At 38.6% G+C, this 19,581-nt stretch overlaps 1 pseudogene; it reads right to left on the bottom strand.

Moving 5' to 3' along the window:
* Positions 1 to 15,546: 15,546 nt before the first annotated feature.
* On the bottom strand, positions 15,547 to 16,986 carry LOC123607267 (annotated as a pseudogene).
* Between the last annotated feature and the right edge of the window lie 2,595 nt (positions 16,987 to 19,581).

Genomic DNA, 19,581 nt, shown 5'->3' with positions numbered 1-19,581 from the left:
AGATCAAGAGTCACAAGCTCCACCAACTGAGCCAGCCACAGACCATCTGGAATTGTCCACTTTTCATGCTTACCAACATTGCTGTTCAATTTGTATCTCTCTAACAATTAATGACACTGAACACCTCTTCATTTTTATTGAGCATCCCTATTCTCTCTTCTGTGAAATGCCTGTTCACAAATTTCTCCCATTTTGAGTGCTTCATTCATTGATTTATGGGAGTTCTTTACATGTTTCGTATAATACTTTTTTGTTGTTGGTTCTATGTGCTATAAGTATCTTCTCCAGATGGCAGCATAAGTTAACAAAAATTATTTAATGTTGTCAGACTAATCTATCTGTTTCCGGTTTGTGCTTTCTTTTTTTTTTTTTATTTTTTTAATGTTTATTTATTTTGGAGAGAGAGAGAGAGAGAGAGACAGCACAAGCAGGGGAGGGGCATAGAGAGGGAGACACAGAATATGAAACAGGACCCAGGCTCCAAGCTGTCAGCACAGAGCCCAACACGGGGCTTGAACTCCAGAACCATGAGACCATGACATAAGCCAAATCCGGATGCCCAACCAAATGAGCCACCCAGGTGCCCCTGTGCTTTCTATGTCCTCTTTCAGAAATCATTTCCTAACCAAAGGTAATAAGTATATATACTATATATTTTGTTTTCTGCCATTTGTTTCTGCAATCTGTATCTATATTGTTTTGAATTTACATTTAGAATGTTAATCTGGCTAGAGTTGACTTTTGTGTATGGCCTAAAGTTAAGGACCTAATTTATGTGTTTTCAGTTTTAATATTCAACTGCCCTGGCACTAGTCATCAAAAACTTTCCTTTTTCTACTGATATATCAAGTGTCCAAATATGTATGTACCCCATTATAGACGCCTTATTATGTACCATGGTCTATTTGTCTATACTTTACCAAAATCCCTCTGTATTACTGCAGCTTCAAAGTAAGTATTAATATATGGTAGTCTAAATACCACAAATTTTTTAATTTGATATTCCATAATTTAGGAATTACTGTTAATTGAGCTCTTATAATGGTACTGTGGTTACACAAAACAATGTTCTAATTCTCAGGAGACGCATGCTAAAGTATGCTTAGGGTCAGGTGTCATAATGTCAAGCAATTTACTTTTAAATGACTCAACTGCCATTGAATCTAACTTGTGAGTATTCAGGTCTTCATTTTGCTATAAAGCCTCTGTGTGTTTGAAATGATATGATCATGATATGGTAATATGTTCCAGGAAAATATTGTTAGGATGGTAATATCCTTCAACCTGACAACTGCTTACTGCTTTTAGGATGATGGTTTTGTTTCTTTGAAAATATTTCAGGGGTGCCTGGATGGCTCAGTTGGTTAAGCGTCCGACTCTTGAGTTCAGCTCAGGTCATCATTTCATGGTTCATAAGTTTAAGCCCCACATAGGGCTCCATGCTGACAGTGAGGAGCCTGCTTGGGATCTTCTCTCTCCTCCCTCTCTCTCTGCCTTTCCTCCTCCTCCTCTCTCTTTCTCCCTAAAACATAAACAGAAAGAAAGAATGAAAGAATGAAAGAAAGAAAGAGGAGGAAGGAAGGAAGGGGGGAGGGAGGAAGGGAGGGAAGGAAAGAGGAAGGAAGGAAAGAAAAAAGGAAGAAAAAAAGAAAAAAGAATACATGTTCTTCAATTGTTTGGAGAAGTATTTTTATATGTCCTTTAAAATAAGCTTATTAATTGTTCAGATCTTCCGTGTTACTGATTGTGTGATACAGCAGTTGTTGAAAGAGTGGTTGTTAAAATCTTTCATTCTGATGATTTTGGCAATTTCTCCTTTTAGTTACATAATTTTTTCCATTAATATTTAATATTCATGGTTTTGATAATATTTCAGTATGTACCTCTAAAAAATAAAGATACTTCTTTAAAATACCACTATACCACTATAACATCTTAAAAACTAATAATGCTTAATGTCCTCAAATACCCAGTGTTAAGTTTCCCCATTGTCTCAAATACGTTATTTCATAATTGGTTAGAATCAGAATCCAAACAAGGTACACACATTACATTTTTGTACAAGTCCCTGTTTGGGATGCCTCTTTTGTATCACTTCAGATCTTGTCATTTTAGACACTGCTTCACTGGTCAGTTCCGTGGGGCCTTCAGCCAGCCCCACACAAGTACAACCTGACCCTGCCAGGCTCTCAGTCCATGCTTCATGCCTTTCTCTCCCTGTCCCTGGGGTTCTCTGTTCACAGTGCAGGAAACTGCTTGCTCTTCAAACCCAGAAGTGCATGGGAGCACCCTGGATCAAACCCTGGGAGCACACTTTGACCAATGGGGAATGTGAGCCAATAAATATGTCCCTCTTTCTCCCCTGTGGATGTTTCTGAGATGCATCTCATATGGCTCCTCAGAGAGTCCCACAGGAGGGAGCAGTTTCCTGATTCATAACCTGTCCTTGCACTGACTCTTTTTCCTTCTCTGTTTTACTTCCTGTATCTCTGGATTCACACTCTCACATAAAATGTTTGCACTTTCAGGATAACAGAGGGTAAGACAGTGTCCTCAGTCTATTTTAATCTATAGGTTTATCCTCTCCCAATCCCACTTTATTTTTTTTAATATTTATTTATTTTGGGGAGAGTGCAAGCAGGGAGGGGCAGGGAGAGGGGGACAGAGGACCCAAAGCAAGCTCTGAGCTGACAGGCTGACAGCAGCAAGGCAGATGTGGGGCTCGAACTCACAAACTCAGAGATCATGACCTGAGCCGAAGTCAAGCTCAACCGATTGAGCCACCAGGTGCCCTGCCCCACGCCCATTTGAAATGTATTTGTTGAGGACACTAGGCCCATTTTTCTGTACAGTTTTCCTCTTTCTTTCCTTTTTTCTTTCTTTCTTTCTTTCTTTCTTTCTTTCTTTCTTTCTTAATGAGAGAGTGAGTGCAAGTGAGCAAGCAGAGAAAGAGAATCCCACAAGGGGCAGAGAGAGAGAGAGAGAAACCTGGTTTTACCTGAACCAGGGCTTGTGCTCACCTGATGGGAGCACAAGCTCACCCAAAGCGGGGCTCAAGCTCCCCCGATGTGGGATTTGAACTCACAAACCATGAGATCATGACCTGAGCTGAAGTCAGATGCTTAAAGACTGAGCCACCCAGGCGCCCAAGTTTTCCACATTAAGTTTCATTGAATATTAATCCTTGGGTTATGCTTTATCTATTCCTCTGTACTCTACATTTCCTATGAACTCTCTAGAGCCTTGATTAGATTGAGGTCCAAATTCAGGGCAAGAATACCTCGTAGGTGGTGTCAACATTTCCATCTGAAATACATATATGAGGTTTGCTTCTTTCTTTTTCATAATGTTAAGATTGATCACTGGGTTAAGTTGTTGACAGCCTGATCTATACTGTGCCCTTTCCACTTTCATCAAATCACTTCCTTCACTTTTTGTTTTATATATATATATATATATATATATATATATATATATATTAATATTTATTTACATATTTTGAGAGAGAGTGTGTGTGCGTGTGAGTGGGGAGGGACAGAAGGAAAGAGGGAGAGAGAATCCCAAGCAGGCTCCAAACTGTCAGCACAGAGCCTGATGCAGGGCTCGAATTCATGAACCGCGAGATCATGACCTGAGCCCAAATCAAGAGTGGGTGGCTCCATTAGTTGAGCCCTGTTTTATATATTTTGAATACTAAGCTTATAATAGGCAAAATAAGTTTAGAATTTAAATTGTTATAATTGTTACATATTCCTGTTGCACTGAACTACACATGAGTATGAAATAAATCCATTTCTAATGTTTTTAATTTAAAATCTACTTTAGTTGGTACAAAAACAGACACTCAGATCAACGGAATAGAATAGAGAACCCAGAAATGGACCCACAAACATATGGCCAACTAATCTTTGACAAAGCAGGAAAGAATATCCAGTGGAATAAAGACAGTCTCTTCAGCAAGTGGTGCTGGGAAAACTGGACAGCGACATGCAGAAGAATGAACCTGGACCACTTTTTACACCATACACAAAAATAAACTCAAACTGGATAAAAGACCTAAATGTAAGACAGGAAGCCATCAAAATCCTCGAAGAGAAAGCAGGCAAAAACCTGCTTGATCTTGGCCGCAACAACTTCTTACTCAACACGTCTCTGGAGGCAAGGGAAACAAAAGCAAAAATGAACTATTGGGACCTCATCAAAATAAAAAGCTTCTGCACAGCGAAGGAAACAATCAGCAAAACTAAAAGGCAACTGACAGAATGGAAGAAGATATTTGCAAATGACATATCAGATAAAGGGTTAGTATCCAAAATCTATAAAGAACTTATCAAACTCAACACCCAAAAAACAAATAATCCAGTGAAGAAGTGGGCAAAAGACATGAATAGACACTTCTCCAAGGAAGACATCCAGATGGCCAACTGACACATGAAAAAATGCTCAATATCACTCATCATCAGGGAAATACAAATCAAAACCACAATGACATGCCACCCTACACCTGTCAGAATGGCTAACATTAACAACTCAGGCAACAACGGATGTTGGCAAGTATGTGGAGAAAGAGGATCTCTTTTGCATTGTTGGTGGGAATGCAAGCTGGTGCAGCCACTCTGGAAAACAGTATGGAGGTTCCTCAAAAAACTAAAAATAGAACTACCCTATGACCCAGCAATTGCACTACTAGGTATTTATCCAAGAGATACAGGTATGCTGCTTCAACCTGACAACTGCTTACTGCTTTTAAGATGATGGTTTTGTTTTTTTGAAAATATTTTAGGGGTGCCTGGATGGCTCAGTTGGTTAAGCGTCCAACTCTTGATTTCGGCTCAGGTCATCATTTCATGGTTCATAAGTTTAAGCCCCACATAGGGCTCCATGCTGACAGTGAGGAGTCTGCTTGGGATCTTCTCTCTCCTCCCTCTCTCTCTGCCTTTCCTCCTCCTCCTCTCTCTCTATCCCTAAAAAATAAACTGAATGAAAGAAAGAAAGAAAGAAAGAAAGAAAGAAAGAAAGAGGAAGGAAGGAAGGGGGGAGGGAGGAAGGGAGGGAGGGAAGGAGGAAGGAAGGAAAGAAAAAAGGAAGAAAAAAAGAAAAAAAGAATACAGGTATGCACCCCAATGTTTATAGTAGCACTACCAACAATAGCCAAAGGATGGAAAGAGCTCAAATGTCCATCGATGGGTGAATGGATAAAGAAGATGTGGTAATACTCCACACAATGGAGTATTACTCAGCAATCAAAAAGAATGAAATCTTGTCATTTGCAACTACGTGCATAGAACTGGAGGGTATTATGCTAAATGAAATTAGTCAGTCAGAGAAAGACGAATATCATATGATTTCACTCATATGAGGACTTTAAGACACAGAACAGATGAACATAAGGGAAGGGAAGCAAAAATAATATAAAAACAGGGAGGAGGACAAAACCTAAGGGACTCTTAAATAGGGATTAAAAACAGAGGATTACTGGAGGGGTTGTGGGAGGGGGGATGGGCTAAATGGGTAAGGGGCATTAAGGAATCTACTCCTGAAATCATTGTTGCACTACATGCTAACTAATTTGGATGTAAATTTCAAAAATAAAATAAAATAAAATAAAATAAAATAAAATAAAATAAAATAAATAAAATTTAAAAATAAATAAATAAAATAAAGAGTACTATACATAATACATATATGAAAAAATAAATTTTATTTTTATATTTAAAATTTATTTAAAAAATTATTTTTTATAAAAAATAAAAAAATAAAATAAAATCTACTTCAGTTGATATTAATAAAACCATGCCAACTTTATGTTGATTGTATATCTTTCTGGTCCTCTTATTTTCAACAGTAACAAGCAGCCAACACACATCAAAAGCCTGAGATTTTTCCAAACATTTCTCCTTAAACCAAAGCCAAGTTATTGTTACATATTCTTGGTCCCAAAACATAGCTGATAATAATTTGACCAGCCCTCCCACTGTTACCACCAGCCTAGGTCCCCAGTGCCTGCTATCCTAACCCCTCTACTCAGCCAATTCCATATTTTAGATTCTCTTACTTTAAGCATCCCACTTATGGAACTGAATTCTCTAGAGTTAGGAATGCATTCTGCTCAAAATCATAGAAAACTTAAGTGGCATAAATAAAATCTAGCTGATTCAGCAGCTAAATGGCATCATGACTGATGTCTGCCATTTTCTGCAGTGAAATTGGACTTTTATTCATTATCATAAAATGGCTAATGCAGCATCCGCCCTCCTCCCTGACATTTCTGGTTATCAAACTCCTGTCCCCAAAACACAGCTCAAATGTCCTCAGCTCTGGAAAGGAAGGAACTCTATTTCCCAGCCCGGCAGTTTTAGGCCCTTTAAAAACACTGAAATAGCTAATAGTATGAAATTTTTTTCATGAATATTCAGATAATTTCTGATTTCTGGGCTTTATTGCTTATGCTGGCAATATTTCTGGAACATCTGTCTCTTCCCTTGTCTGCTATGCAAACTCTTCACCTTTAAAATTTAGGACAAGCATCCCGTCTTCTATAGGGTCTTCTTTGATTCCCACTTTCCAAAGACTGTCCTTTCCCTGAACCTTCTGTTATAAAACTTAGCACTTAAACTGCATGACTTGTCTCTCCCCTGTAGGAGATAAAGTCCTTCAAAATCTCACAAGTAGCCCCAATATTCTTCAGGAAGACAAAAGAAGGTGAGCTTTCTATCTATGGCCACGTTAGAAGTCTCAGACTGGTCTACCCATGAGTTATTGGATCACATTGACCTCAGATCTTCTGAGCCAGCTCCCTGGAGCTAGGAGTCTTCACTAATTAAGAACTCCAGGCTGCCTATAATTTTGCCTTCATTCTGGAAGGAGGTGAGTGGAAAACTGCCTCCAGACAAGCCTCAATCAATATGAACATATTGAAATGTTATTTGAGTTGTAGAGTACCTTCACTTCTAGCCTGCGTTTTGGAGGACTTCAGACTGACAAGATGATTGAGTACCTGAACACTACAATCTTTTCAACCTGATATGATGTGAGTCTCTGATGGCCTATGACAATATCACCTCCAAGCCAAACCTGGAGAAACATGTCTTTGAGAGCTCCAAGTTAAGTTCCTGAGCCACTTCTACTTAGCTGAGAGTTCTAAAGCACATATCAAGAGTTCTGTAGGAAAGCCTTCCCTGTCTCTAGTCTATCACAGATACTGATCATTTCCTGTAATTCCTTGACTATCATAAAGTCCTTCCAAGTTAGGGAAACCTCAGCCACATTCCACCCAGAGGAGGTAGTAGAATAGAGAGGAATGCCTCAAAGAGGTCATCATGGGTGTCTTATCAAAAAGACCCCTGCTTGAGGCGCCTGGCTGCCTCAGTCAGTGGAGCATGCAACTCTTGATCTCAGAGTTGTGAGTTTGAGCCCCACATTGGGCATAGAGATTACTTAAAAAAATCAAAAAGATCCTGCTTAACATCTAGATCTGGGGATTCCTTCCAAGTTCTATCTCCATTTCCCTCTGTACTTCACTCTATTTCCAACCCACTAGCTATATCTGGCTGGGCAGACAGAAACACAGGAGTAAGATAACGATTCTGGGAGACAGAAGAAATCCAATGAATAGAGAATTTTTTTTGTTATGATGTAGGGATATCTCACTGGCCTTTACCAGTGCCTAGGATAAATATTCTATGCCGGTTCCCACCAAACAACTTTCTGATTCAAAATTTAGCTTCTCAAGTATCTTAACACTGAAAAAGTAGGAGCTAGGAGACTCTAGCACCATTAGACAGGAACAAAGTTTATTCTAAAAGAACAAAGTGGCATTTCTGTTTAAATACCTGACTCAAGGGGCGCCTGGATGGCTCAGTCGGTTGAGCGTCTGACTTTGGCTCAGGTCATGACCTCGCAGTTTGTGAGTTCAAGCCCTGCATTGGGCTCTGTGCTGACAGCTCAGAGACTGGAGCCTGCTTCAGATTCTGTGTCTCCCTCTGTCTGCCCTTCCCCGCTCATGCTCTGTCTCTATCTCTCAAAAATGAATAGATGTTAAAAAAAATTTTTTTAAATACCTGACTCAAGTACTGCTAGTATAATACAAAAGTATACACAAGTATACAAAAGTATAATACTTTTGCAGAGCTTCCTGTGTGCCAGACACTCTTCTCAGACCTTTATATATATTAACTCCTTTTATCCTAATAACAATCCTATGATGAAGTAGGTTTAATTGTCGTGGTTCTCATTTTCTGAATGAAGATACCAAGGTATAAAGATGTTAGATAATTTATCCAAGGTCATATCTGTTGCTAAGAAGTGGTAGAGTGGAGATTTGAACCCAGATAATCTGGCACAGAATTCATTCTCTCAGCCACTCTGCTGTTCAGTGTGGAATCTACCTGCAAAGGTAAGGCCCAAGCCTAGAATTCTAACCACCATGCTGATCCTAACAAAGGCGGGCCAACACTCCCACACCTTCCTAACAACTCAAATGATCATTCATTGTCCAAGCCAGATCATTGTTTAAATAGAGAAATACAGAATGTGTGGTATATAATGAATATATCAAAGGCTTATTAGAAGAGTTTTCACTAATGCTCAAATCATTTCAGATTTCAGTGTCTTTCAATATGCCCGCAATATTTTCCACTCTTCATCACGCATGCTCCTCCCTGCCTTTCAGATTCAGAACAAGCATCCTGTTCTCTGGAAGGCCTTCCACATTGCATCCCCCAAAGGCAATCCTTTGGCCCTGACTGCTGCAGCAGTTAGCACTTCATATTATAACCACTCTTGTTCTCATCTCTCTAGATGTGAACTCTTTGAAAGCAGAACTCTTTGGAAAGCCTCTGTTTCCCATTTGTATATGGAGAATAATAAAATTAACCACCCCCTCATGAGAATTAACTAAAATAATGTCTGTAAAGCACTTACTTGACATTCAGGTAGTTCTCAGTAAAGGACAGCCACTATGAAAATACAGTTTTGTAACCTTGGGAAGCTGGTACAGTGTTGACACACAATATACACTTAATAAATGTTTGTTAAATGAGTATAAAACAATGTTCCAAAAAAGCACTAAGGATATACTTTTAAAGTCTTAGTTGAAGGTCTTTAATATAGTGCTAGCCCTGATTTGCTAGTTTTGCCCATCAAAATTTCACAATCCGAATTGTCATATACCTTACTGGTGTCATTTCATTTTTTCAGTTATAGTTGAAGGGATGCTGTGACCAAAACTGTTTGAAAATTAAAATAATGAAGGAAATATATTGAAGTAAGGGAAAAATCTCTTGCTTTTAAATTATTTCATTACTACATTTAGTCATCTTACATTTTAAGATAAAGACAATAGGCTAAAAATAGTCCTTTTGCATTTTTCCTTTTTTGGTTCCTTTCCGTGCTTCATAGTTTTAGCTTTAAATAAAGAACAATGACTGCCTTCAATTTATTTTCTAAACAGATCAAGTTCTGTTCTAATTACCAGCACAACAAAAATTTCAGTATATCAAAAAAAATTTCTAAGCTCCTTGATGTGACCTACTTTACCGGATTACCATTAATACAATAAAAATTCCAGACTAATAAGAGAATTTGGAAAATGCCCTTGAGAAATGGGTTATCTATTGGGTACAAAACATTTCCAACACTTAAGTAAGTTTTGGTCTATATTTTATTTAATTAATTGAATTCATCATAAGTATCTCTAAAATGCCTATGTTACTCATCACTCAAATATATAAAAATTGATTAGTATTAGGTCATAGAACAAACTGGTGATTGACAGAGGGGAGGGGGTTGGGGGTGGGTGGATTAGGTAAAGGGGAATAAGAGGTACAAACTTCCAGTTATAAAATAAATAAGTCATGGGGATGAAAAGTACAACATAGAAAATGTAGTCCATAACATTGTAATAACGTTATATGGTGACAGATGGTAACTACACTTATGCTGGTGAGTATTTAGCAATGTATATAATTATCCAATCATTATGTTGTATACCTGAAATTAATATAGTATTATATGTCCACATTTAAAAACATTAGTTAGTGGGGCACCTGGGTGGCTCAGTTGGTTAAGCATCCAATTTCGGCTCAGGTCATGATCTCACAGTCCGTGAGTTCGAGCTCCATGTCAGGCTCTGTGCTGACAGCTCAGAGCCTGGAGCCTGCTTCAGATTCTGTGTCTCCCTCTCTCTCTCTCTGACCCTTCCCGTTCATGCTCTGTCTCTCTCTGTCTCAAAAATAAATAAACATTTAAAAAAAATTTTTTAAATGAATTAGTATAAGGTTATTTATTGTACCTTAATGCTTTTGAAAGGACTAAAACAGCCATCTTATACCATTTTATAAAGCAACTGCTTTCTTATGCAAGGAATTTCTTGTTACAATTAAAGTTAATAATTTTTACTCTTTATATATTTATGAAACCTGAACCATATTTTTGCAGAATTGCAGAAGTCAGTATCAAACTTGACATAATTATTTGCATAATCCATAGACATTCTTTCCACATATTGTTACCAAACACCTATGCTGTATAAGCACTATGCTGGATTCTCCGGATGTTGGAAGACAAATGAACAAAACCCAAAAAGTAAGTAATGATAAATATTATAAAGAAAAATAAAGCAGGTCAAGAGGAACAGAGTGGAGGGGATGAGGTGTTATGAGATCAAATAAATATCTCTGAAAACTTAGGTGACTTGAGCAGAATCCTGAAGGGAACAAGAGGGTGAGCCACATAGACACTGAGAAAGAGCTTTAGGCAGATTAGCAAGTGCAAAGTTCCCTTGGCAGAAGTGTATTGTGCTTGTTGCTAGCAAAGAGATTGGTGTCGGTGGAGGGAGCTAAGCCAGGGAGAGGAAAAAGCAGGCGCTGAGACCAGAGAGAAAACAGAACCTAGATCGTAAAGGTCTTATGGATCTGATGGAAAGATGACATGAGCCACAAATATAATTTTAAACTTTTTAGTAATTACATTTTAAAAAGTAAAAAGAAACAAGTAAAATTAATTTTAATAATATGTTTTATTCTATCCAATATATCCATAACATTATTATCTAACATGTAATCAATATAACAAAATACTCAAGAGTTACTTTACATTTTTTTCTTTCTTGCTAAGACTTTAAAATCTAGTGTAGGGGTACCTGGGTGGCTCAGTCAGTTGTGCAACCAACTCTTGATTTTAGTTAAGGTCATTATCTCTCGCTTCATGGGATTGAGCCCCAGGTGGGGCCCCACTCTATCAGCAGAGTCTGCTTTGGATTCTCTCTCTCCCTCTGTCTCTGCCCTTCCTCTCTCTCTCTCTCTCTCTCTCTCTCTCTCTCTCTCTCTCTCCATCTTTCTCTCTCTCATAATAAATAAACTTAAAAAAATCCAGTGTGTATTTTAGATTCATAGCACATCTAAATTCAGACTAGCATATTTCAGGTGCTTGATAGTCAAACGTGGCTAGTGGCTACCATATAAGTGCAGTTATACACAATTGTAAAGCCTTTGAAGAGTTTTGTTTTTGTTTTATTTATCAAATATATACAGAAATAAAGAGAAGAGTATAATGAATTTAGTGTCATTATCACCCACTTTCAATAATTAGCAATACATGGCCAGCTTTGTTTCACCTACCTCCATCTACTCTCTCCAAACCCAAATATTTTTGAAGGAATATACTGGGGAGTTGTGAACACAGAAATGACTTTGAACAGCTCTATCTGCCAAGTTGAGAATAGTTCATGAAGTAGAAGCATGGGTGGAGACAGGAAGACCTTGTTATGAGAGTATTATAAAAATCCTGGTGAATTTATAGCACCTTAGTCGGGGGCGGTGCTGGCAGTGGAGATGGTAAGAAATGGAGGCTTGATTGAATCCTTAATATATTTCAAAGGGAGAAGCTGACAGGATATACTGATGGAACAGTTATGGAATATGAGAGAGAAAAGTCAGGATGACTTCCAGATATTTGTCCTGCGCAATATGATAGAGTTGCCATTTACTGAAACACGGAAGCTGCGAAAACAGCTGGATGGAAATCACAAGTTCACTTTGGGGGGTACGCTTGGGTGACTCAGTCGGTTAAGTGTCTGACTCTTAATTTCAGCTCAGGTCACGACCTCACGGTTGGTTTGTGAGTTCCAGCCCGCTTGGGATTCTCTCTCCCTCTCTCTGCCCCTCCCCTGCTCATGTGCATGCTTGCTCTCTCTCACTGTCTCTCTCAAAATGAATGAATAAACTTAAAAAAGAGATCATTTTTGGACATGTTAAGTTTAAACTATTAGTCATCCAAGTACAGATAGTGAATGAAAAGTTGGATATCTAGATCTGCAAGTCAGGAACAAAGTCCAGGTAGGAGATATAAATTTGAGAGTGATCAGAAAACAGGTGGTGTATGAGGTTCCTGGGTGGCTCAGTCAGTTAAGCATCTGACTTCAGCTCAGGTCATGATCTCACAGTCCATGAGTTTGACCCCACGTGGCACTCTGCAATAACAGCCCAGAGCCTGGAGCCTGCTTCGGATTCTGTGTGTATCTCTCTCTCTGCTCCTCCCTCACTCATGTTTTGTCTCTCTCTCTCACTCTCTCTCTCTCTCTCAAAAATAAATAAACATCAACAAAAAATTTTAAAGAAAACAAGTGGTGTTAAAACCGTGAGACAAGATGTGTTCACTAGGACGTGAACTTAAATAGAGGAGAGGTCCAAAGTTTGAAACAGGAAGGGAAGGAGGAACCAGCAAAGGAGACTGAATAGAAGCCCACATAAGCCATAAAAAAAAAAATAAATGAATAAAACACAAGAAAAGGTATTGTCCTGGAAGACAAGTAAAAGAAATATTTCAAGAAGGAGATAGCAAGCAAAATACAAAACTAAATTTAAAAAGAAAATAAAAACCAATATCTAGAATTTGAAAACAAACTGAAACAAATGAGCCTACCTGGTATATCAGTTTGGTGAAAAAACCAGAGAAAAGAATTATTCCAACTGACCTTTGAACAAAATATTTTGACTATACAGTTTTGTTTTTTGTTTTTTTTTTTTTGTTTTGAGAGACACAGCCAGCACGAGTTGGAGACTGGCAGAGAACGGGAGAGAGAGGATTCCAACCAGACTCCACACCGCCAGTGCAGAGCCGGATATGTGGCTCAAACCCTCAAACCCTGAGACCATGACCATAGCCAAAACCAAGAATCTGCCACTTAACCGACTGAGCCACCCAGGCACCCCTTGACTATACAGTTCTGACTGGGATATATTTTTAGGACAAAAAAATTTAAAAAGGCAAACAATCTTAAATTATCTAGTTTCATTTAGTAGTTTCATTGTTAATAGCAACAATTATTATTTTGAAACCAACAAATGTATATTTTAATATACTACTACTAAGAAACTATGTTAAAGCTGTCAGGGACTTAATGTTCAGCATAAAAAGCTCAGTTAAAAAAAAAAAAAAAAAAACGTGGTGGGGCGCCTGGGTGGCTTAGTCGGTTAAGCATCCGACTTTGGCTCAGGTCATGATCACACGGTTCACGGGTTGGAGGCCTGCGTCGGACTTTGTGCTGACAGCTCAGAGCCTGGAGCCTGAGAATCTGTGTCTCCCTCTCTCTCTGCTCCTTCCCTGCTCATGCTCTCTCTCTCAAAAAATAAATAAACATCAAAATTACTTATTTTCTAGCTCTGTCCACTGAAAAGGCCAAGAAGCAATAATAATAATTCAGTAACAACAAGAATCCCATACTGTGGCCTCAAAACATCATTTCACACTAAAAGGGCTTGGCATTTTCTGTACAGTCAATCCAAGAAATATATCAGTTGAGCTTGGGATATCTTATTGTGCCAGAAAACAAAGAGGCAATCAAAAGATAATACTATCATATCAAACAAATACAGAAGCCTCAAAAGCTTCCCACTTACACTCAAAATGAATAATTTGAGTGTCAAACAACTGCAACCAATAGAAACACATTTAATGTGTAAAGCTATGAGTTCATAGTGCTCTTCAAAAAAGGTAAAAGAGGGGCACCTGGGTGGCTCAGTCGGTTAAGCATCCAACTTTGGCTCAGGTCATGATCTCATACTTGGTGAGTTCGAGCCCCACGTCAGGCTCTGTGCTGACAGCTCAGACCCTGGAGGCTGCCTTGGATTCTGTGTCTCCCTCTCTCCGCCCCTCCCCTGCTCGCTCTCTCTCTCTCTCTCTCTCAAAAATAAATAAACATTAAAAAAATTTTTTTAAGAAAAAGAAAAAAGGAAAAAGAAAAAGACCCTGGACACCATGGAGGTTGCTAAGTAATGAACACATTACTGTAAAATTGGATAGTTGAAAGGAAATAATTAAAGATCTGTCCTGTTTTTCTGGTATGAACAGTATTTCAAGGTAACCAAATAATCCTTATGGATGTAAGAAAGTTCTCTACAGAAGACTTCTAGCTAATAAATGAAAACAGAATGATTAAATCATGAAATCACCATCTTGCAACCCATAATTGTTTTCAAATGAATCAGACAGTGGTCAACAAAAGATACCAAAATCATTAAGTAAAAGATAGTTGGGAAACTTTACAATCAGACAGGAATCAGCGTCACCACATGAACACCTTAAGCATACTAAAAGTGAGGCCATCTGACACTATGTGGCTCTTGAGGTGATAAAATAATATGAAGTCTGTAACATCACCTATAGTATATTCTCGTCAAGAACCTAAAACTGGAGTGCCTGAGTGTCTCAGTCAGTTAAGCGTCCAACTTCGGCTCAGATCATGATCTCACTGTTCATGAGTTCGAGCCCCGCATGGGGCTCTCTGCTGTCAGCACAGAGCCCACTTTGGACCCTCTGTTCCCCTCTCTCTCTGCCCCTCCCCTGCTTGTGCTCTACCTATAAATAAATAAATAGGTAAATAACTAAATAAACACACAAACATGCATTTTAAAAAAAGGAATCTAAAATAGAATTTAATCAAGTCTTTAGCGCTAACTTGTAGACTGCAGGAAATACAGAGGATAGAAAAGCAAATTAAACACAAGATGCAACTGCAACATTCTACAAGACCACCGACCCAGTTTCTTCAAGAAGTAACTCAAATAAAGGAGGGGAAGTGGAGCACTTATGCGAATGAAAAGGGATCCTAGAGACTATAATCACCAAAGGTGGACCCTGTGCGGACTCTGGCTTGCAAAAGTAATAATTGTAAAAAGACATTCTTTGAGATGATAGGGAAATTTGAATAGTTTGTATTACAACTTAAGAAATGTTTATTTCGGGGCGCCTGGGTGGCGCAGTCGGTTAAGCGTCCGACTTCAGCCAGGTCACGATCTCGCGGTCCGGGAGTTCGAGCCCCGCGTCAGGCTCTGGGCTGATGGCTCAGAGCCTGGAGCCTGTTTCCGATTCTGTGTCTCCCTCTCTGTCTGCCCCTCCCCCGTTCATGCTCTGTCTCTCTCTGTCCCAAAAATAAATAAACGTTAAAAAAAAAAAAAAGAAAGAAATGTTTATTTCATGTTGTTAGATGTAAATGTGGCCTTGGGTTATATAAGGAAAAAAGTTGTCTTTTAAAGCATGATGAAGTGGTTAGAATAAAATATCAGGCCTTTTAAGGTTTGCTTTTAAATACTCCAAAAAACCCCACAAAAACAAATAAAATAGAAATAGCTCTGGTTCATCAAGATACCCCCTTATACCAGCAAAGGGCCACTTGTTCTTCAGTAGCCACAGGAGCATACTGTCCTTGCTTCAGATACTCAGGATGCACATCACGACCCAAGAGCTGTTGAGTGGCAGCAGGGAGGTCAGAACCGAATCAGGCAAAAGCAGCAACCTCATGATTAAGAGCCAATTCCAGCTTCATGGTACCTGCCACTTGCTTCCTGACCCTGGTTTGGGCAGCAGATCTGACACAGGATACAGACAAGCCAACAGACACCTTTGTAAAACACTTCTGTTTCCAAGATCTGCCCGTCACTGATGGAGGTGACATTCATTGGAATATAAGCACACACATAACCAGCCGTGTTTCTCCGACTGGAAAAGCAGACAAGAAGCCACTACCAAAAGAATCATTCATTTTGTTCTCTCCAGCAGACAGGAGTGTAGTTAAAACATATCGCTAGAATAGGCCTCATGAGCAGCAGAAGTGTGGCAGTAAGCAACAGAGCATTTGGATAACTCTTGATAGATGATCGAAGCATGTTTTCCATTATCCTTAAAATATTCTCCTATAGAACAGCCGGAATAAGGAGTCAGGCACTGATGTGGGGCAGAATCAGCAGTAGCTGAAACCACAATGGTGTACTTCATGGCATTTGCATCTGTAAGTCTCTTCACCAACTAGGCAATGTAGATATGATACAGCTTCTTCTTTTCATCAGATGCATCATTGAAACATTTCTGGTTAATGGTTACGTCAATCATTGACATTTTGCCAGCCTATTGGCCACCAATAACCAGCTCATGTTGACCATCTATCCACAGACTTAATGCCAGTCTGCACAGAGATTGGAGGAACGATCCCAGGGGCTTTCAGCCAACTTGCCTACAGTTCTTGCAACCATTACCAATGGCACCTACTATATGACCCAACAGCTTCTTGCCACCTAGAATGCCCACAATGTCTCCTGTCCTCTTCAGGATATCTTCTTCCTTAATTAGTTTTCATTTCCAAACACAGTAACACCAACATTATCAGGTTCCAAGTTCAGAGACATACCCTTTAAGCTTGTAAGAAAACTCTACCATTTCTTCTGCTTGAACATCCTTTAGCCCATGTACTTGAGCAATCACCAACACTTAAGACATACCTAGTCTCTTCAAGGTCAGCAGAGAGTAAAGCTCCAAGAATAGGCTCTTCAAAAACAGAAGACACCCCAGCAGTTCTAGTCTTCTGAGGACAAATGTTAGGCATGGAGTTTCCTTGTGGCAATTAAGGATGATCACAAAATGTTTTTGGAGACCAGCCAAGCCTGCTAAGGGAGGATAAAAGCCACAGCCCAAGGTCACATGCACAGACAGCATCTTTTTTTTTTTAAGTTTATTTATTTATTTTTAGTAAATTCTACACCCAACATGGGACTCAAACTAGACCTCAAAATCAAGAGGCACGTGCTCTTCTAACTGAGCCAGCCAGGCACCCCCAGACAGGATCTTTAGAGCTCTCCTTAGGTCATTCCTCTCCCGCTGCAGCCTCTGTACTGACACCCAAACAAATATTAACCAAAAGAAATTACACTAGTATTCTGAAATAGTACATTAGTATTATGAGATAATTACATTAGTATCAGACAAAATATACTTTTAAGAAAATTTCTTTTTATGGATAAAGAAAGTTACAACATAAGAATAAAAAGAATACTTCACTAGAAAGATAAAACAATTTTACATAATTTTTAAAATTTTAACTTTTTATTATAAAGTTTTCAAACATATACAAAAATAGGAAAAATGGTACAATGAAGACCTATAAATCCACTATTTAGATTCAACCATTGTTAACATTTACATTTTGTCATACCAGCTTTATTGTTTTATCAATGTATCTATATTTTTTTATTATTGTGGTTGATCTGTTTCAAAGTGTCACACAGACTATGACATTTCTTTTTTTTTTTTTTTTTTTTAATTTTTTTTTTTTTCAACGTTTATTTATTTTTGGGACAGAGAGAGAGAGACAGAGCATGAACGGGGGAGGGGCAGAGAGAGAGGGAGACACAGAATCGGAAACAGGCTCCAGGCTCTGAGCCATCAGCCCAGAGCCCGACGCGGGGCTCGAACTCACGGACCGCGAGATCGTGACCTGGCTGAAGTCGGACGCTTAACCGACTGCGCCACCCAGGCGCCCCCAGACTATGACATTTCTTGACAAAATATTTTATACATCTAAAAAAAAAAAAAAAGGACATTCTCCTATCTAGATACAATGGTATTGTCACCCCCAACAACATAAAAATAACTCCCTAATTTCATCTCATACCTATTCTATATTTAAATTTACCTCTGTCCTCAAAATGTTATGCATAGCTCATTTTTTTCATACCACGATTCAATCAAGAATCATTATATTTGAGGGGCGCCTGGGTGGCGCAGTCGGTTAAGCGTCCGACTTCAGCCAGGTCACGATCTCGCGGTCCGTGAGTTCCAGCCCCGCGTCGGGCTCTGGGCTGATGGCTCAGAGCCTGGAGCCTGTTTCTGATTCTGTGTCTCCCTCTCTCTCTGCCCCTCCCCCGTTCATGCTCTGTCTCTCTCTGTCCTAAAAATAAATAAACGTTGAAAAAAAAATTAAAAAAAAAAAGAATTATATTTGATTGCTATGTCTTTTTTTAATGTTTATTTATTTTTTGAGAAAGAAAGCAAGCCGAGGAGAGGCAAAGAGAGAAGGAGAGAGAAATCCCAAGCAGGCTCCATGCTGTCAGCACAGAGCCTGACATGTGGCTCGAACCCATAAACCATGAGATCATGACCTGAGCCAAAATCAAGAGTTGGATGTTTTACTGACTAAGCCACCCAGGCGCCCTTGATTTTTATATCTCTTAAATTTCTATTTAATGTGTAGCTATTACCTCTCCCCTATTTTTAGGAAATCCCATTTCTAAGAATCTACACCAAAGATAACACCAGCAAAAATGTTCAATTTATTTTTTTATTGATGTATAATTGACACACATTATACTAGTTTCAGGTATACAACATAATGATTCCATATTTGTATATATTGTGAAATGATCACCACAATAAGTCTAGTTAATATCCATCACCATACATAGTTACAGAATTTTTGTGTGTGATGTGAACTTTTATGATTTACTCTTTTAGCAACTTTCATATATGCAATATAGTATTACTAACTGTAGTCGCCATGCTGCAAATTCCATTCTCATGACTTATAGCTGGAAGTTTGGTTTTCTTAAATATTTTTTTAAGTTTATTTATTTATTTTGAGGGGGATTGGAGGGGCAGAGAGAGAGGGAGAATTTCAAGAAGGCTCCATGCTCAGCGGGGAGCTGGATCTCAGGATGGAGAGATCACAACCTGAGCCCATATCAAGAATATTGGATGCTTAACCAACTGAGCCACCCAGGTGCCCCTTATAACTGGAAGTTTGTACCTTTTGATTCCCTTTATCCATTTTGCCCATCCCCTAAAACCTGCCTCTGGCAACAACCAGTCTGTTCTCTATATTTATAAGCTTGGTTTTATTTTATTTTTCCTTTGTTTGTTTTGCTTTTTAGATTACACATGTACATGAGATCATTACCAACAAACAACAAAAAAATTAAGTACATATGTAGAAAGTTATTCCCTTCAGCACTATTTGTTCCAGCAAAAAGACTGGAAACAAACCAAACATCCATTAATAGGGAGCTAGTTGCATGAACAGCCATATAATGAAGTCCTACGTAGCAGTAAAAATAAATAAATAAATAAATAAATAAATAAATAAATAAGGAAAATCTCTTGAATAACTGCTATGAAATCATCTTCAGAATATATTATAAAATGCAAAAATCATGTCGCAGACAATGTATATAGAACCCTACCTTTTAACTAAGAAATAACCAAGAGCAAAGCAAAAATAAATAAAAAATAAAAAGCAACATCATTACAGAACATACT

This window comes from Leopardus geoffroyi, chromosome A2 (assembly GCF_018350155.1).
Source record: "Leopardus geoffroyi isolate Oge1 chromosome A2, O.geoffroyi_Oge1_pat1.0, whole genome shotgun sequence".
Taxonomy (NCBI): Eukaryota; Metazoa; Chordata; class Mammalia; order Carnivora; family Felidae; genus Leopardus; species Leopardus geoffroyi.
This window is presented reverse-complemented; position numbering and strand designations above follow the sequence as displayed.